Below are 20,444 nucleotides of genomic sequence, written 5' to 3'. Positions count from 1 at the left end.
AATGAAGTGTTTCATGATAACAACATTGGCTTATGTGTGTATTGTCAAAGAAGACCGTCCTAAAGGCTGTCAGAATGCATATATAAGGGCCTGTTCAGTCTATTAATCATCTAGATGTGCTGAAAAAAGGAAGAGGGAAAAAGCAGATGCAGAGAAGTCTGTACAAATCACTACTAGTTACTCAGGCTGGGGGGAAAATGTGCAGATGTTTCTTGATGCTACCTAAACTGTTTCTAAAACCACTGTCACATCTGTGTACTCATCTATGTTAAAATGGAATGCTATTATCTGGAACTATACAAATGATTCTCGGGGAGAGAACTTTAATATACTGTTTATGGCCTGGATAAATAGTATTTATTTGAATAATTAATACTTTTTTTAAAAGAGGGAGTTAGATGAGAATTATGCAAATGAAATATGCAAATAAGCCACAAGAGAGAACTCTTTGTTTAATCTTATGTTATAAGTGGTAAGAGATGGTTACTTGTTCCAGAGATTGTCTCAGGTTCGTACTTCTCACTGACTTTTGTGGGTGCAGGAAGAAAAAAAAATATTCAGACAGCTTGGATTGATTCATGTATCCAATTATAAAATGCAGGTAGATAGATCAAGAAAGTTGTTAACTATGAGGCCAGGCACGGTGGCTCATGCCTGTAATCCCAGCATTTTGGAAGGCCGAGGTGGGCGGATGATGAGGTCAAGAGATCGAGACCATCCTGGCTAACACAGTGAAACCCCGTCTCTACTAAAAATACAAAAAATTAGCCGGGCGTGGTGGCGGGCGTCTGTAGTCCCAGCTACTCGGGAGGCTGAGGCAGGAGAATGGTGTGAACCTGGGAGGCGGAGGTTGCGGTGAGCCAAGATCATGCCACTGCACTCCAGCCTGGGTGACAGAACAAGACTCCATCTCAAAAAAAAAAAAAAAAAAAAGAAAAAAAAAAAAGAAGAAAGTCGTTAACTGTGAAGAAAACCACTGGGGGGAAATAACCACATGCCATTTAATATCTAATTTAAAAGAAGCACTGAGATCTTGGATGAAAAATTACTTGGTGATATACTGAAATATCAACTCTAGGGACGATGCTTTTCTAGATTCTTCTGGATTCCTAAAAATTTCCTAGATCTTATTTGGTATCTGGCTTTTCCAAGGTACTCCTGGTATCCCGCATATTATAAGACTGAATCTTACACTATCTAATTTGAAATAAATTTTACTATTTTCCTTTCCATTAGGTATGAAACCAAGTTGGTATTTTGGTAGAACTCCACTGAAATCTTTATACTGTGAAATCTTTATACTACATACTGTGAAATATAATCATAGATTATATTTCATCTGCTCTTTGATATTCCTGTAGCAGGTGAGTCTTCGCTGTACTTCTTATGTACTTCATAGGCTGTACTATTGTGACCAAGAACACTTAGAAAAGGTTGCTCAGTTTTTTGAGGTCAAGTTAATAAGTAAAGCAGACTAACTGAATTAGATAAAATGCATAATGGTTTTCACCACTACAGTGAAAGGTCTGGGAATGTCTCTATGTTTGATGAACTATTATTAGATGATGATAATTTCAATACCAATACAACACTGGTGAAAGCATAATTTCCTATTCTTTTTATAAGCATTAAATTTAGGAGTTTTTCCAACATCTGTTATTGCTGAATTAATGCAAAATTATTGTCTCCCAACACAAAATTCTTATTTCCTTAGGCAAGCAATATTGTGTGTGCATTTTTCAAAGACGTTTTATACATATGCAGACAAACATGTACGTTCATTCTTTCTTCTTTTTATTACATGCAAAAGGTAGCATACAATATAGACAATATGTTCTGTACTGTGCTTTTTGGACTTAACAATACATCTGGGAGATCTTGCTGTATCAGTACATAAGGAGCAGCTGGGCACCGTGGCTTGGCACCTGTAATCTCAGCTACTTGGGAGGCTGAGGTGGGAGGATCGCTTGAGCCCAGCAGTTTGAGGCTACTATGTAGGACATGGACTGAGATCGTGTCCTTTAAAAAGAAAGAAACAAACAAAACCCATAAATAGCTTTCCAGTTTTTGTTATGAAAGCATAGTATTGGATAAATGAATAATCCTATTTACTTCCAGTCCCTACAAAAGTACATTTAGGTTATTTCCAATCTTTTGCAATTACAATGTTTGTTAATTTTGAAATTAAACCGAACAGTCGATAAGAAGATACAACTGACTGAGTAGTATTGCCTGTTTCCACTCCCTACTCGAATTCTCTGTAAGCAAAAAAAGGTGAAAAAAGAAATAATTTGGCTAATCAGCTTTTGGATAATTCAATATCTTATTTTTCTATCTGTTGCCAGTTAAGCAATTTTTTTTGGATGGGCTCAAAATAATAGACTCATTACTTCATTACTTTTCTTATTATTTCTGTAAGAGTTATATTTTAATGAGAAGAAAAGAGAGGCCGGGCGTGGTGGCTCACGCCTGTAATCACAGCACTTTGGGAGGCCAGGGCAGCTGGATCACCTGAAGTCAGGAGTTCAAGACCAGCCTGGCCAGTATGGTGAAACCCTGTCTCTACTAAAAATACAAAAATTAGCTGGACATGGTGGCAGGTGCCTGTAATCCCAGTTACTCGGGAGGCTGAGGCAAGGAGAATTGCTCGAACCCAGGAGGCAGAGGTTGCAGTGAGCTGAGATTGCGCCACTGCACTCCACCTGGGCGACAGAGCGAGATTTGAGACTCTGTTTCCCAAAAAAAAAAAAAAAAAAAAAAAAAAAAAAGAAAAGCGATTAAAAAGGAAAACCTAAGCGATTCAGAGCCAGTTAGTGTGGATGTAAAGCTACTCAGGTAATTGTGAGGAAGAAATTAGTAGAGCTTTAGTTTTTTAAAGGTCTTAATCTGTACTGGAGGTCAAGTTATCATCACTGTCATTTTCCTCAAAAACATTTAAACATTCACTTATACACAGCTTTATGCAATGAGCTTCCCAAAGCAAGCAAGATGCATAGAGAAACTTATCAGGACAGAGCTAAAACAAACGTAGGTGTGCCTCAATTTACAGAAGGGGATATGGGATGCTATTTCTATGTTATTTATAAATTTTATGATTTGAACATAAAGATTGCTAAAAGGATTTCTGTAGCAACTTTGTCGGGAGACAAAAATTTTGTATTCCTCAGTTTATCTTAGGGTATGATTTTCAGATTTCTATATGTTGTGCTGGCTTTATTTAAAGTGAAGATAACAATGTGCGTGTGTGTGTGTGTCTGTTTGCTTTGTTTTAATCTTTTGTTAAATTTTAAAATAACTTCAAAGTTGCAAGAATACTACAAAAAATCTTTTACCCTTCACCCATATTCACCAGTTATTAAAATTTTTACCACTTTTGCATTTTATTCTCTTTCTACATATACACACATTTGTTTTTCTAAACCATCAGAGTAAGTTGCAGACATCATGTCCCTTTGCCTCTAAATATTACAATGTATTTTCCTAAGAATAAAGAAATTCACTTACTCCACAATGATCAAAATCAGGAAATGTATATAAGCACAACATTATGTTTCATCCCCACATTTTATTCAAATTTTACCAATTGTCCCAATACTGTTCTGTTTGCATTTCCTCCCCCGATCCAGGATCCAAATGAAAGAACCCACACATTTAGTTTTTATGTCTCTTTGGTTTCTTTTAATCTGAAATGGCTCAGCTTTATTTATGTGTTTCAGGATACTAACATTTTTGAAGAGTATCTTTTAGTTTAGGTTTGTCTGATATTTCCTTAATATTAAATTAATTATGCATATTTGGGGCAGGAATACCATAGAAATAACGTATCTTTCTCACTGCGTAATATCAAGAAGCACAAGATGTCAATTTGTTCTACTATTGATGATGGTAACTTTGATCACTTGGTTAAAGTGTCACTACCAGGCTTCTCTACTCCAAAACTACTATTTCCCATGATTATTAATAAGTAATTTGTGGAAAATTCTTTGAGATATGTAAATATCCTGTTCCTCACTGAACTTTTAAAAAATTGTTTCAGCAGCCATTGATACTTCTTAACTATTTGCAACTATGATGGCTGCAAAATGGTGGTTTTCTAATCTATATTTCTTCTACATTTATTAGTAGGCATTCTACTGTAAAGAATAACTTTTCTTTCTTACACATGTAGTATCTACCTATTATCACCATGAACAAACTCATGAATTCTTATTTTATTCAATGGGTCACCTTCCATTTTATAATTATTTCGCTCTTCAGGTTGTTTCAGATTAGGCCAGTGGCAGTCCTTTCAAGCCAACTCTGGTGTCCTTTTGACATGTCCTCATCATTTTTTGAGACTTCCTAACATCGTGGCATGAAAAGATGTTCCAGGCTCATCTTTTTTTTCCTCCAACAGCCCTGCAGTCAGCTACTTCTCCAAGAAGGCTTTGTTCCTCTTAGTGGGAAATGAGATGTAGAAGCTTTATGTGTTGCATGTGTTCATTGCTACAAGGTGTCATTGATTCTAGACCTTTTTAGTTGACAGAGCTAGGAAATTTTTCATGCCTTAGAAGACCTTCCTAAAAGTGGATTTAGGAACTACTATACCATAATTCCTTTTATATTAAGTTTATACAATGTGTAGAGATGGTACAGGGGTTTTTAGTTTTGGGTTCTATGTTACAATGGACTTATAATTACACTGACTATTAGTAAACATTATTATCCCAGAAGAATCTGATGAGATCCCTGAGAATAAGGACTATGTCTCATTCATCTTTTTATCCTCAGAGCCCAACAAAGTTCAAATCACATAATAGACAATCCATAGAAATTACATGTATGTGATTTGCTTCCAAAGAATCCAATGTGGGGGAAAGGAATAAAGATGTAACAAAGTTGGCCATGAGTTGATGACTGCTATAGCTCGTGATGAGCACATGGGGATTCTTTCTTTTCCATTTCTCTCTACATTTGAATTTTTCTATTGTAATAAAATAAATTTAAAGGTAATGAAGAAATACCCCTATATCAGAATGATAAAAGTTTCTGCCTCTTCTATGGTTCAATTTCTTTAACAGTTTGGTGGGGTGAAAAAGGTCAAAGTGTTTGATTACCGGGAACCAGAGGGCATTAAAAAATTTAAGTAAATAATTCAGCTGTGTGCAGTGGCTCACGCCTGTAATCGCAGCACTTTGGGAGGCTGAGGCGGGTGGATCAGGAGTTCGAGACCAGCCTGGCCAACATGGTGAAACCCTGTCTCTACTAAAAATATCAAATTAGCTGGGCGTGGTGGCATGCACCTGTAGTCCCAGCTACTCCGGAGGCTGAGGCAGGAGAATTGCTTGAACCCAGGAGGCGGGGGTTGCAGTGAGCCAAGATTGTGCCATTGAACTCCAGCCTGGGTGACAGAGTGAGACTCTGTCTCAAATAATAATAATACTAATAATTTAAGGAGGAATATGCGCACAGCATGGACATTCATTTATGAATTTAATTGTTCAAAATACATTTGGTTCAAGGGACTTGAAAATGTAGATGGCTTTCATCATCAAATTGCTAATAATCCTAGAAAGCACAAACTTGAAACACATACAATTTGGATAACAATTTTGAATATACATTTATGATATCAGATCAACCCTAAAAAATAACATAAGATAAACAGGTCTTCAAGCTATCTGGAGAGAACCCCCTAGCATTTTGCTGACTACATGGAGATAGCAAAATGGCTTTTTTCTTGTCATCCCAAGTTGTTTTTTGAAACTTAAACAACTGATAGTCAAAACATTAAAATAGGAAAGTGGACTACTGCAGTGATTAAGATATTCTACTGAGAAAAAACACCACAAACAAATATATTTGTATGTATATACTGTTTACTGATCAGAGTGGATATTCTCCTAAGGCTGCATATTTCATAGAAAGTCTAGGTTTAAAGCATGCCCCTCCTTCCCATTAGGAAAACTGACACTAATATTCTTTATCAACATTATTTCAAGCAGGTGTACTTTGAACTCTGAGGGTTCCCCATCATAAATCTAAACTCACTGTCTTACCTAAATACTAGACATTTGCTATCAGATTAAAAGTGTCTGCTTAGTTTTACTGATAAGGAAGCATGTTTAAATGACCAAAAGCAGCCAATTCAGATGGGATTTGAGGCCCCAAATAATTTCCTCTATTATTTAGGCAACACAAAGAACCTTTTGGATTACTGGAACGAAGTGGCTACCTTTTAACCAATGTTGATTCAAAAAGTGCATTCCTTACTAAAGCCAGTGTGAAAATGCTAGTGAATTCTTTCCATTACATCTGGCCATAATCAGAATGCTAACATTCTGCAGCCTGCACATTGTAAATAAATACAGACCAAATAACTTCTTACTGCTGCCATGAGTGTACATTTTCTCCAGACAATAAGTGGTACATTAGCACATATTTGTCCCCTGGCTGCAGCTTTTTCCCCCATTCTGAGTTCCTGGATATACTTTTGAGACAGTCTAGAAAAACCAGTCTTGTGCTACACAGAGATCAGGAACTTTCCCCACAGTGGAATTTAGTGTCCATAATCACCAGCATCCAGTCTTGTCAATTTCAATGGATGATGATGCAAATTACTTCTTTTCTTAAGTGTATTAACGGGTCACTAATGTAAGCAAAATAACGCACGGCGGGTTGAATAATAGCACCATGTTTCTTCAATCAAATAACCATACTGTGTGTCTGGTTGTGGTTTCAAAGAAATCTGGATTAAATAATATGATTCATATATAAAAAGGCTGGCTAAGAACTGGATTTTGGTACTGCTCAGTTATACATAAAACAGTCACTTTTGTACTAGATGTTCACTTAGGAAAATAATATTGTTTCCTCTGAGACAGGTATACTGGATACTTGACCTCTAAATCCTAAAAACAATTCATGGAAAGAATAAAATTTAGAGGAGCAAGAACAGGGCTGAGTCACCACATATTCTCAATATATCAAGTTTTTTTTTTTTTAAATTCAATTCTGAATTGTCAAAGAGGCACTTTCTGAACTTTTTAAGCTTTTTAATTTCCTACTGACCATTTAAAAAGCTCCCGTCCTAATATCTGCTTTTCAGGCTACTTTCCAGGGTAAGAATTTAAGAGTGCAGTTGAGGGGCAGTATATGATTTGGTGCAGGCAAGTTAACACAGAGTCCAACTTTAAGAATCCTGGTCTTGAAGACAGTGTTTGCTTAAGTTTTACAATGTTACAAACATTAGTCAAGACCTTCAAGAAGATAACACAAAGCTCTAGGAGCTGTGATTTTCAAAGGGGATTTGGGAATGAGGGTTTGATGGAAGCCTTCCAGAGCTGCAGCTGCCGAGCTTGTGGGTTTTCCATTGGCTGCCACTCGATAGAGGTGAGGCAGGAGGAAGAATTCTTTGAGGGCAAGTTCAGACAGTGAATAGTTCAAGGATGCAGCCTGCCTGGAAATTGCAAGCAGTCAATGGACACATAAACCACAAATGTTACAAGGCACAATTAGTTCGATTTTTTCTAAGGTTTTAAGGGGCCAAAATAATTCCATTACCATACAGTAACCACAGAGTAAAATTAATATTTATAAAGTAATGCTATCCAGTAATATAGTTGAAGATAGTTTTCCTGAATTCTTTTTTTTTTTTGGTTACCATGTCTCATCAATGGTAACAGTAGAGTGGAAACCACACTAACTTTCATGTGAGGGGGATATGGATTGCAATTTGGCCCTGGTACTTGGTGTTTGTGTGACTGAACTTCAGCATCATTTTCAACAGGAGAATAATACCTACCTTGCAGGCTTGTTGCAGGGAATAAATGTAATAATGTATGTTTGGCAGCAAATAGTAGCAGCTCAAAAAATAGTTAATTATGTTATCATTGTCATCAGTGTCATAATTAATGGTCCTTTGTTACACACAACTGCATTACCATTTATGCAATTGTTATAAGTGAGTTACCTACAAAGCAACAAAAGTTGTATTCAACTGCCCATAAATTATTCATACTATTTTAAAAAATGTTTCTTTATGGTTTTACATTTACAGGTTCTTTTTATTTTAAAGTTCGTCAATATAGCCTATATGTCAAAAAATAGAGATTTTTATGTGTTCTTGTGATACAAAATGCATTTTCTGTGAGCTTTACAATGTTATGAATCAGTTTTTGCGAAAGGGGAATTCGGCTAGCTGTCTCCTCTCTGCCTCAGACAGACTTCACAATGATTCACAGATAACAGAAACCACCAGCTGCCATTCCGAATAAAATGTTCTGTTGGCTCTGCATACCTTATGGCAAGCTCTAAGTCACATGTCCTCTTCTTATTTCCACTTTTCTTCTCTAAAGCCAGCTATAACCTGCATTTCATAAATCTTAAGAGAGTAAATCAAAATAACCAATCTGGAATTTGACCTAGTACCAACTAAGATTACCTAAAACAGAATCAAGGGCCAAGGCATCCATCTGCTCTCTCTGAAAGAGGCATACATATCAATAATTTCCTCTACCACATTTAAATAATTGTCTTTCAAGTATCATATTTTTCTCCATGTTTTAACACCTACAATCTTCCTCATGTTTCATTATTTATTTCCATAGGGCAGGGGTTAGCAAACTATGGCTAATGGGCTAGATCTGGTCTGTAGCCTGTCTTTATATAATCTGAAAGCATAATTTTTACATTTTTAAACAGCTGAAAAAATTAAAAATTAGGATAATTTTTCATAATGCATGAAAAATACATAAAATTCAAATTTAACTGTCCAAAATATAGTTTTATGGAAACACAGCCATGCTCATTAATTTATGTATTGTCTTTGGCTGATTTTGACCTAGTTTAGTAGTTACTACACAGACCATATGGCCAGCAAGGCCTAAAATATTTCCTATTTTTGCTTTTACAAAAAAGTCTGTTGACACTGCCCTAGTGGGGTGTTTGCCTTGGGAGAAAGTGAGGCAAATAAACGTAAAATACAAGATCCTCCCTCCCCGTCTTTCCCTTCTTGTCGTAGATCCTCAGCCTTAGAAGGAAAATTGGCTTAGCTTGACTTTTCATTGAGGGGAGAGAATGGGTTAGTTAAAAAAAAAAAGAACACAGGAGGAGCCAAGGGATGCGGGTCTCAGGTCTTGTTTGGGTGTTGGGTTTTTATGCTCAGTTTGGACAATTACTTTTCTAGTTCTGTAACGTGGCTTCTTCCTTGTTGCGCTCTCAATTTCCTTTATATTTGAAAAACGGAATCCTTCACTCACTTACTAGATCACCATGATGATAATGTGAACCCTATCACCAACTCCTTCCTCACCCCACTTCCCAAATCAATCCAGGATGAGTGGAAACGAGGGTAACAGGAACTTTGGAAACATTTCTATTGGACTGCTAGATGAAAGTTTAAAACCTACTGTTTTAAACCTATGGAGATAGGCCTCCATTGTGACCACATAATTAATACAATGAATAGCTCATCCTGCTTTCCACTGGAGAATGGGGTACTTTGGGCATATGAGACTGAATCACTTGTTTTCTGGAAATTCCCTATTATAAATATGACATTTAAGTATATAGTCTAAAAATGCTGATGTCTAGGAAAATATGTTCTAAATTATAGCAGAAAAAAATAGAATCTGAGAGCTAGACAAAGGAATAAAGGCAGAATGGGCAAAGATCATTTTACGTTAGGAAGAGAGTAACAGAGATGTTTATATTCACACAGATATTATCAGGTGGTAAATATATTTCTCATCAGACTTCATATCTCACAGATTTTATATTATAATGCAAATCTATATATTTTTCATTCTTAAGCCAAGAATATCTATATAGTTGCACAGTAAAGAAAATTTTACCACAGTGCACTTTAAAAACCACTTATACCTTATTAGGTTATAAATTGACCAAAGCTTTTGCCATACCACATCCTTGCTGCAGGGAGGGAAAACGGATTGATTTCACTGCACCAATCTCCCTTTTGCTAACTATATAGCTGATTTGTGTTTATATGGTAGAGGAAAAGCAGCAGTTATTGGATACTGGTTTAATGTAGAAGGTTAAATTAGTTGTGGGGACAATGATTACTCATGATTCCAAATGGTGAACCGAGCTTGGAGTCTTAGCCTGCTTTTTTAGTCACACTGCATTACTAAGCAACTTTGGAACAGGTGCTCTCAATGGGAAAACAGGTTCTGAGAAAAGACTAGAGTAGATGAGACATGCATGAATGAGAATGAGCAATAATGCCTTAAGTAGGGAGGACAAATCATTACCCTATTACAAATATGATGAAAATTATCAATACTCATTACAATTAGAGTTGGAAAAGCTCTTAGAGGACAATGAGTCCAAGTTTCTTTCATGGAAAACCAACATGCATGCCAGGGAGCCACTGTCTAGTTTTGGCCTGATCACTGACTTCTGGTGGCAGAGATCCCTTTCTCATCCAAGCCAGCTCTTTTCCTTTTGGTACAACTCCAATACTATACAGTCAAAATGCCCAAAAAGAGTAGAGAAAATAATATTAAACTAGAAAATAGGAGTTCCAAATTCCAATTTCAGTCCTATGGTTAACTCTAGTTGTGTGACTTTAGGCAAGTGTTTGGTGCTCGTTGGGCCTCCGTTTCCTTATCTGTAAAACAAGGGTTTTAAGGTCCTTTCCAGTTCTGATTTTCTCCATTTCTATACTTTCCATTCCATGCTAGAGAAATGTGAAGCAGTTGTGAGAAAGTTACAAACAGCTGTGAAGTTTTTCTTCTTAGAGTCCTCACTCATGTCACACCTGGGCTGTTTCTAAACGTTCCAAGATCTCTTGGTCTTCATCTCAGCTTTCCAGATGACATATAGTTTGATTTTATTTTGACTGCTGACATCTCCTAGAATGTTATCATGACTCAGAATCTGCCCTTTTGGTCACTATATAGCGTAGTGACAGGCTCAGCTACAAAAGCCCTCTTAGTAGCAGTTTGTCTAGCAGAATTTTGAAGTTGCTGGTTTTTATTTTAAAAAAGAAACCATCAGAAATGTTGTACTTTTCTCACACACTAAGTCTTATTCTATCTTCTATGGAATGTCAGTAAACTGCTCAGTATTTGCTTTTTTATTTTAGTGATTAGACTATTTAGGCTGGAATAAACCTTAAGCTCAAAGAAAAGCTATGTCTTTAATAAACTCCAATTAATGCACACTGGTATGGTCTATGTATATATAGGCTATATTTTTAGAAACAAAACCACTATTTAATGTGATAGTAACTTGGCAAAGGTTGCAAATGCAACAGTAAAATGAATGACTATTTAGCTTTTTATTTATGTAACTAAAGTGGATACAATTAAGAAGACTGTGCCTAGGGGACTTGACTTTATTGAACAATTATCATAACCAAAATCAATAGTGTTATGTGACTAAAACAAAGCTTTTCTGTACAAATAAGTAAATTTGTTTTTGTAATATATTTTAAAATTAATTTTAATATTTTATTTATACATGTGAAAATAAAAAATAATTCTTTTTAGACAAATAAATCTGAAAAATTTTTAAAGTTTTTATTTACTTATTTTTTAAAGACAAGGTCTTGCTATGTTGCCCAGGCTGGCTTGGAACTCCTGAGCTCAAGCAATACTTCTGCCTCAGCTCCCAGGGTAGCTTGGGACAATAGGCATGCACCACCATTCCAGGCTCAAAAAAAATTTTTTTAAAGAAAAATAATTGAATTGAGTTTAGGTGCTCAAGTAACTGCTCAAGTAACGGACTGACGAGCTTGTAAAACATCAACAAGATATATATGTATATGTTTATGTTTATATGTGTGTGTGTGTCTTTGTGTGTGTTACACACCTCAGTAAAAAGGTGTATTGAAACACATCACCATTGAATAGTTCACAGTAATGAGTTTGGAGTCTAGTACAGTTGGTGTGATAGCTTATCAGAGTCAACTCTTCTTAAGAAAACAAGAACTGACTCTTGGAAATGTGCTATTATCATTGACAAGGAACTAGAGATTATTTTCTAACTGGATAAATTATCATAAATACTTCCATCAATGGAAAAAATGCTATTCCATCATTGTCTCTTTTAGCCTTATATTTATAATTTAGATGTATTTATTAAGTGCCTACTAGGTAAATGCATATTATTTTTAAGAAATAATGAAAAATTTTATAATTAGTAATAAAATATATTACCTCAGTCTTTGCTAAGGCCTATTCTCCAACGTGAATTAAATCATATTCCATCTGTAAGAATGAATATTAAACTTACAAGGAACAACAGAAAAACCACCTTAGCAGAAAGGCCAAACAACCACCAGCTGTTGCCTGGAATATAGCAATAACCTCCTAAATGCTTATCTTGAATCCAGTACTGGAAGAAGAGTCAAAGTAGTAAAGGTTAAGGGCTAAGTAAGAGCAAAGGCTGAAAAATGACAGCCTGGGTTCGATAGGTTAGCTGTGTGACTTCAGGCAAATTACTTAACTTCAGTGTGTCTGAGTTTCCTCATCTACAAAACTGGTATAATGATATCATTTAACTCAATGGAATGATGTAAGAATTAACTAAAATAATCTGTATAAAGCAATTAGCATGCTGCCTGGCATTAGTGTTTAATAAATGTTAGTTGCATTTGCTTTGTCATTATTATTATTGGTCTCCTAAATTCCCAGAATAGCCAGAGTAAAATTTAATCAATATAAATCCAACCCCATCATTTCAGTACTTAGAAATTCTTTAACAGCTTCCCATTGGACGTAACAACAACATTCAAACTCCTTACCATGGTCTGCAAGATTTGGCCCTGTCTACTCTCCAACATCTTTTCTGACCACTTTCCCTCTCACTCCCAACTCTAGTTTCACTTGTTCTCTTCCTAAGCATCATGGGTATTTTCACACCTGTCTTTACACATGCTTTTCCCTCTGAGATAATCTTCCTCTCACTTATTGCTTGCCCAGTTCTAAACTCTGTGTTGCAGAAAGCAAGTCAAACTGTTCAAATGTGTGCTACCTTCAGAGATTTGAAAGTTCACTCAGGAGGCTGAAATAATTCACACAACATTTTCCATATTCTAAACAGCAATACCTTGGGAAAAACAATGTTGAGGCACAAAACAATAAGCATGTATCGAAGTTGAGCAGGGTGGAAGTAGGCGGGTACATGTGGGAATGGAAGGGAAGAACTCATCTGTGGTTTCCTGAGCAGGGCAGGCATCATGATGCATTCATAAAGTCTGTTCCCAAGCTACAAGGAGCTGCTGGAGAAGCGCTCATTCTTCTTTTTGACTCTAGGCCAAAAGAAGTACAGCCCAGGTTTGGCCTATTGAAGAGTTTTATTTGGCCCAAAGTTAAAAAAATTGTTTTTAAGATTCATTCATTCATCAAACATTTATTGAACACCTACCATGTGTGAGGCTTATTTCCAGATGTAAACAGCAGTGAACAAATACACAAAATCATATAAAGTTCCTATCCATGTGGAATCTACATTCTAGTGCAGAAAACAGGTAATAAAAAATTGATGGAGTATACTAGACCATATGTGATAAGGAGAAACAAAAAGCAGAGAAGGTGGAGAGGAAGGATGTGTGTATTCATGTGTGTAAGTTTAGACAGCGTGTCCAAGGCAGGTTTCACTGAGAAGATGACATTTAAGCAAAGGGATGCAGGGGATGAATGGGCCGTAGAGATACCTGGAAAAATAGGGAACAGCAAGGACAAACGTCACAAGGAGGAAATGAGCTGGCATATGTGAGGAACAGACAGGAGGCCAATGTAGCTGCAGAGATGAGGTCGGAGAGTCTCATGGGTTATTGGGAGGATCTTGGCTTTCATGCTGAGTAAGATGCGGAGACTTTGGAGGATTGTGGGCAGTGGGGCGATGTGATCTGACTTACAGTTCTGGCTGCAGGAGAGAAAGAATGGAAGCAGTGAGACCAGTTAGGAGGCTACTGCAACAATCTTGGAGAGAGACGGTGGTGGTTTGGACCACAGTAGTGCAACAGAAATCCGTAAGAAGTGATCAGATTCTGAATATATTTTGAGGATAGAGCCAACAGGATTTCCTGATGAATTAGATGTGGGTTTTGAAAGGAAGACAGAAGTGAAGGACAACTCCAAGTTTTCTGCTTTGAACAAGTGGAAGAAAAGAGTTGCCAACATTTAAAATCAGGAGATTTAATTTAATAATCCAGACTTCCAGCTCCTCTCAAAATACTGGAAGATCTGGTCAACTACATAACTGCATTTTTCACATGATAAAAAATGAACAGGAGCTGAGAAGCAGTTGCCCCATTGAGACAAGACACTGGCCCTTTGGTTCACTATCGACCTTGCTCCTTGTTTTATGTCTGGCCTTCTGAATAATAAATAGCTGTCCGTGCCTGTCTGTTTCCTGCAGACAGCTTGAGTTTAGGATCCCTGCCCAAAGTTCTACCATATACTCATGGCAGCAAAAATATAACATAAATTTGCCTACAATTTTGACTAAACGAAGGGCATTTTTGACAAAGTATTTTAAAACAAGCCATAAAAAGGATACCTGCTACAGCCTACTCTTCTAGATTTCTCCTCTATGGCAATTTGACAGCATCCTGATACAGAGGTCCAGCCTCGTCCAGCCTCGTGGTAAAAAGAAAAGCTTCTTGAAAAAAACTCCTCTTTCACATATTCTGATTTCATTAAGTCTAAATCCCAAGACTCAGGTCATAGTCTGTGTCCATATTGCCTGGGAGCGAGGTAAGGTACTTGACCATACCAGCTCTAATACCACATCTCACTACACCTGTGCCTTCCAAACAAGGGAGCTCCGAGGCCCAGGCTGGTACCAAAGCAAACTGGCTCTAAGCCTGTGTTATCACCACCAAGCCTGGTAACCGGCAAATTATTTATCTTCCCTGGGCTTACCAACAAAAAATGGAGGTGGACTACAGCAGAGCTTCTCAAACTCTAATGTATATATGAATCCCCTATTCTAGATGATTATTTAGCTTCACTTACATGAAAATCACTGGCTTAGAATAAAGTGCCTGGTAACAATGTCTCTGTGGACGACCTGGTATGTCTCTCCTCAGCAAAGAGAAATAACATGAACCCAAAGACTTGTTTCACTTTGTCTACCAGGAAACTCAGAGCTAAATGCACTGCTCAATATAACAGCAAAGCCATCTTACCTCAGGGATTCGAGTATAACATCTTTCCCCGTTCCTTCGTATTCATCCTAATGGTTTTGATTTTATTTATCTATTTTAACACTAGGCAACATCAAATCCTTTCTGAAAGTGGGTGGGGAAGGAAGACAACACTGGAAGGAAGGAAGAGAAGAAGGAAAGTGATTTAAAAAAAATCTTCCCAAGTTGGTATTAGGAAAGTTAGCAAATACGGTTTGTGAATGTGATCAAATAAATACAAACCTAATCATCTGGCTCAAACCCAAAAGCAGTTTTGTTTCAGAGGCCTGTGCCCTTTAGACCAACAAAAATAGCCACAAACAGTATGGGGCTGTGTAGTGGCAAGAAGGACGAGCCCTACTATAGGCATAGGAAAATTCTTCCACTCAGCCTTTCTCTCTTTTAGCTAAGTATGGTCATTGACAGAATTGGGAAATCTTATGGCCTCGATTAACTCCCTACAATAACAAAGAGTCTGTTTTATTATCAGGAAGAATTCAAAGAAAAATGCGTGTTAATTAGTAACACAAAAACTATGGGTAAAGTAAGCATCAAGACAGATATTTTGTGGTAATAAATCAAGCTCGATAAACTTGCATTTTTTACCTTCGGCAGCAGTCAGACAAGCACATTAAAAGCCCAGGATATCAGTCCTGCTCTGGTGCCCTGATAGCTTGAAAGTCAGGATAGCCTGCTTGGCTATGAATGTTTCTGACCTTGGGCAAGCCTTGTAACCACTCTGGACCCCCTCCATAAAATGAAGACAGTGTGGAGAGCACAGATTCAGAAGCCTCCGTAACTGAGCTCCACTTAACCAATTCTATCCCTGTGTTTCAACCAGGACTGAGCCTACACATGCTGAATAAGAGAGGCTAGAAGGTCACTCACTAGTATATCCCATGCATTTCTTCCAACTGTTTAGAGTTGTATTTGTTCTCAAACCTGCCTATGCCTGTTGGATTTGTTACTATAATTACATAATTTAATTAAATATGATGTAAACTGGTGAAATATAACCATGAAAGAAAAGAGTTGCTTCCTATGAAAGGTACATTGAATAGTCTAAGGAGACCTGATAAAGGCAGGTGACTTAAACTGACTCTCAGGGCAGATGTAAATCAGACAATTGTGGAAGACAGGAAAACAATTTGTAAAAATCTAGAAGGATTCCTTCTACAGTCTGCTCTACAGGGGCCAAAATTTAACAAAATTGAAATGAGAAATCATAGAAAATGCAATCACTAAGGTATAATTAACGTGAGAAAAATGTTAGGAAATTGTAATCGGCAGACCTATAATCAAAGAAAAGGCCTTGGCTCTACACCAAGGCTTATATTGCAATGGGAAAGGGAGTAAGAACCGTGGTGAAATATTACAGAGGCCCCATGGCTGTTATTTACAACCAGATGAAATAGGCGACCATGACACTGAAAGACCTTCCAGGAAGGAGCTGAAGACGGAGTGTGGAAGATGTAGTTAGAGCTGTGGGAGGAAGGAACACACTGACACTACTCTTGATAGTCTGGCATATCCTTGCCAGTCTGTCAGCTGAAGGGGGAGTGAACCCACTTCTACTGAGAATCATAGGTTGGTATCTACTAAGTTCCCAGGAAGTAAAGATTTCTTTAACTGCTAGCATTTTTCTTCTACTCCTCCCTCCCCAGTTTTTAAAATGTTTGATAAAATTATTTGATGAGTAATACTATATGTTGAGTTTACCTGGGCAATGAGCACTGTGAAGGAGAACATGGTATGCTTTGCTTTCCTGAGAGTAAGACATGCAGAGCAGGAGTAGTTCTAGGTAGAAATACTAGTTTTCAATGGTGAGACCAGGCCTGTAATTTTCTGCAGCATACCATGACATCATGGTTTATATGAGGCCAACTCCATAAATCAAGCCTTACCTAATTAGAGATTCTTCTGGAGATCTACATTATTAGAGCAAATAATTAAAACAGCCCAAGCAAAAATAAAAGCCAGATCTGTTTACAAAAATGTTCTCTCCCCCCAAGAAACTCTTTTAGTCTCATACCACTTACGGTTCTTTCACATTTAGTAAATTATAGACTCGGAGCATTTCTTTTTAGTCTGACTTCACTTTCAAGGAATTCTTCAATTAACTTTACGTTGCTTTATGCTGTTCATCCAACGAGAAAACAATCTGTGGTTTCTGACTCCTTTGTGTGCCAATGGCTGCCATCCATGTTTGACTTTCAGACACTCTGTCTCTTGAGAGCCAGGCTCTGTTTGCATAAAACCAGTCAGTTGTCATAGCATTTTGACAAGCACTATGGAAAAACAAAGAACAATACTTCGTGGTGGCTAAACTGGGAGAATTATCTCTGTAAGGGTTACTGCATTGGGGATACACACAACGTCCATCTACACCCAGCCACCTGGTCTGGGCCAGAAGGTAGCACATACTCCACTTTCAGCTGTGATCTTTCCATTCTCAGGCACCATCTCTTTACTATTGATTCATTTCTTTCTCCCTCCCCTCTTTTTCCTAAATGGTTAAAACACCTGAAACTCATGGAGAGGTGTGGCTACTCTAACAGCAGGCAAAAATGTCAGTGGAAATCTAAAAAGCAAGAGATTGCATGGCCTTTGCAATGGTTATGGTGCATCTAGTGTCAGATCTTCAGCCAAATGTAGTGTAATAAAAAAGCATGGCTCAGAGGTGAAACCTCAGTCCAAAACTTTGAATATTCTGACTCTAGTGTAGGACCTCAATTCTCTTTGCCTCTTGAGGCCCATGCACTGATGTTTTTAAAGAAGTACAAATAACAACTGGGCAGCGGAAAATAACCATGGGAACAAATGATGGAAACATATGATGACTGCTGAAGAAAAAGATCCTTAGGTTTTCTACCTATCCCAGCTGAGTCAGGCAGAATGGAATCTCCCTCTTTCTTTTCCCCTGTGCTTGGCCAGTTTCTGGGTATCCCTCATCTATGTCCATTCCATGAATGTACTTCTGAAGCCAAAAGAATAATAAACCAAGGGTGTCTGAAACTGTCTTTGAATACTCAGGTCCAATATAAGATATATGTGTGATTTTTCCAAAATCATGCTCAATGCTGTTTCTGTAATGGGATGCGCAATTGTTGAACTGCAGGCCTTTCCAAAGAAATGGAATGAATACTCTAGCAGAGTTGTGCCGTAACAAGCATGAAGGCAGAGACAGTGGAATTAGAATGAATGCACAGGCCAGGTGAAGCCCAAGGGCTGATATTGGACATGGCACTGGCTCAACTTAGGGTGGTGGTGGAGTGGAGGACCAATGGAAGGTCTGCTCCTTTTCTTCAGGACAGAACTGTGTTTGACGTTTGACTTCTCTCTCAATGCTACTGCAATTGCATCTGAAGCAAAAGACTTGCAGGATTCCCAAGAGACTCAACATTATTCTAATATCATTTATTTTCCAAGGGCTTCCTTCTATTTTTATTTAAAATTTTAAAAATCCCTATGTAAATTTTATAATGTGTGTTGGTTACAAGCTACTGCAAATGCTTTATGGAAAAAGGAAATGGGTATAACTATGTCTGTCTTGGTGCCCCCCTCATATCTCTCTCTCTCTCTCTCTCTCTCACACACACACACACACAATGGGATCTAGCATCCAAGCTATTCTAAGAACAGTTTCATAAAGTATCAGCTATTCTTCCTTTAACCAGCAAATCACTGTTCTATTGAATTATAATCTATTCTTTAATCATTTAGGGAATATCTAAAGCACCTAGAAGTTCCTAGAATGCAAGTTAAGGGTAGGCTGAGGAAGGGGAGGTTCCCTTTACAAAGCTTTCACTGGCATCTGAATTTAGATCTTTTGAGATTTTAAAAATATAAGCAACCAAGACACTTGATTTAAAATTAACTGATTTGTTCAAAGTAGTGCTCTATGGAGGGCCAGTGATCTTCTAAAATGGGGTCACAGTACAGACTTTGCTTCAAATTCAAGAGCTCACGATAGCTCCTTTCTTGACTCTGTTCTTTCTGGCACTCAGATTTTTGAAGTAAAACAAAACATTACAGGAATTTTCTCTACAAGAAGACTTCTGAAATTCCGGGAAGGGTTCCTCCTCTCCCAAAGTGTCTTGCTTAATGCTGTGCATCATAAGCTTATTTCTTGAAATAAAAATGCTGAGATGCTGAACTTGGAAGGCAGCAAGAAACCAAGGGGGGTAAAGTTGAGGGCACAAAAACCTGAGCCTCACTTTTTAACAACTCCAAAGAAGAATGAACTTACTATATATAAGGAGAGCTCTATAGGGTGTCACTAGAAATTCAGCTACTTCCAATGGTTTTGCTTGATGCCTGGAAAAGCAGTGACACTGGCACAAGTGTGTTCTATGTGAGAGCGGTAAGCTGGGGAATTTTGCGTCAGGATTTGAGGTCTTAGGCAATTGACCGGCCTTGAAAAGTACAGCACACTGGCACTAAGAAAATGCAAAATTAGGCTGGGCGCAGTGGCTCACGCCTGTAATCCTAGCACTTTGCGAGGCCGAGGTGGGCAGATCACGAGGTCAAGAGATCAGGACCATCTGGCCAACATGGTGAAACCCTGTCCCTACTAAAAATACAAAAATTAGCTGGGCATGATGGCGCATGCCTGTAGTCCCAGCTACTTGGGAGACTAAGGCAGAAGAATCACTTGAACCTGGGAGGCAGAGGTTGCAGTGAGCTGAGATCGTGCCACTGTACTCCAAGCCTGGCAACAGAGCAAGACTCTGTCTCAAAAAAAAAAAAAAAAGCTAATTATTCATTACTTTCTAAAAAAATAGTTCTTAGTAAGTTAATAGTAACATGTATACTCGCTTTGCAATTTTTAAATGAAATCACTAAAAATAAACACTTTTTAAGAACTTTAAGACTATTTTAAAAATGTAATCAATTATTATTCATTTTCAATCTGCTGCTATTCCTTTTAGCTTATGGCAAAAGATATAACCCAATTGCAGTCCTCAAAACAGAATGGCCAAAGCAATGCTAAGTCTCGCAAGCCCTACCTGAGGCCTTCAAAACGATTAGAGCCTAAATGAATCAGTTCTGTCTAGGCTGACAGCATGTATTTTCTTTTGGAAGTTCAGTGACTACAGAGGGAATATTTTGGCTTTCTAGTGCAAATATGTAAGATTTTGAACTTGGGGAACTTGCAACTTCTGGTTGTAAAGTTGTCTTCTACTAAGAAACCATGGCACCAAGTCCTAAATGCGAGAATACAGCTTTTAGAAAATCTGCAAATGATTTATTTGCAGAATAGTGAAGTAAATTGCAAAGAATTATGTGAAACAGAAAGAGGGTGTGG

General features: G+C 37.6%; 1 protein-coding gene and 1 long non-coding RNA gene across 3 annotated transcripts in view; both read right to left on the bottom strand.

The window, feature by feature from the left end:
• CMSS1 (cms1 ribosomal small subunit homolog) overlaps nucleotides 1-20,444 on the bottom strand; it is a 362,036-nt gene that overhangs the window by 137,371 nt on the left and 204,221 nt on the right. The window lies entirely within an intron of this gene.
• LOC134757989 (uncharacterized) lies at nucleotides 1,778-15,131 on the bottom strand. Its single transcript, XR_010132680.1, has 2 exons — nucleotides 12,162-15,131; nucleotides 1,778-2,019 (listed from the first exon to the last, which is right to left on the bottom strand). It is a non-coding gene; the product is annotated as an uncharacterized lncRNA (long non-coding RNA).

This window comes from Gorilla gorilla, chromosome 2 (assembly GCF_029281585.2).
Source record: "Gorilla gorilla gorilla isolate KB3781 chromosome 2, NHGRI_mGorGor1-v2.1_pri, whole genome shotgun sequence".
In the NCBI taxonomy this organism is placed as follows: domain Eukaryota; kingdom Metazoa; phylum Chordata; class Mammalia; order Primates; family Hominidae; genus Gorilla; species Gorilla gorilla.
The sequence above is the reverse complement of the archived record's forward strand: the minus strand, read 5'-3'. Positions and strand labels throughout refer to the sequence as shown.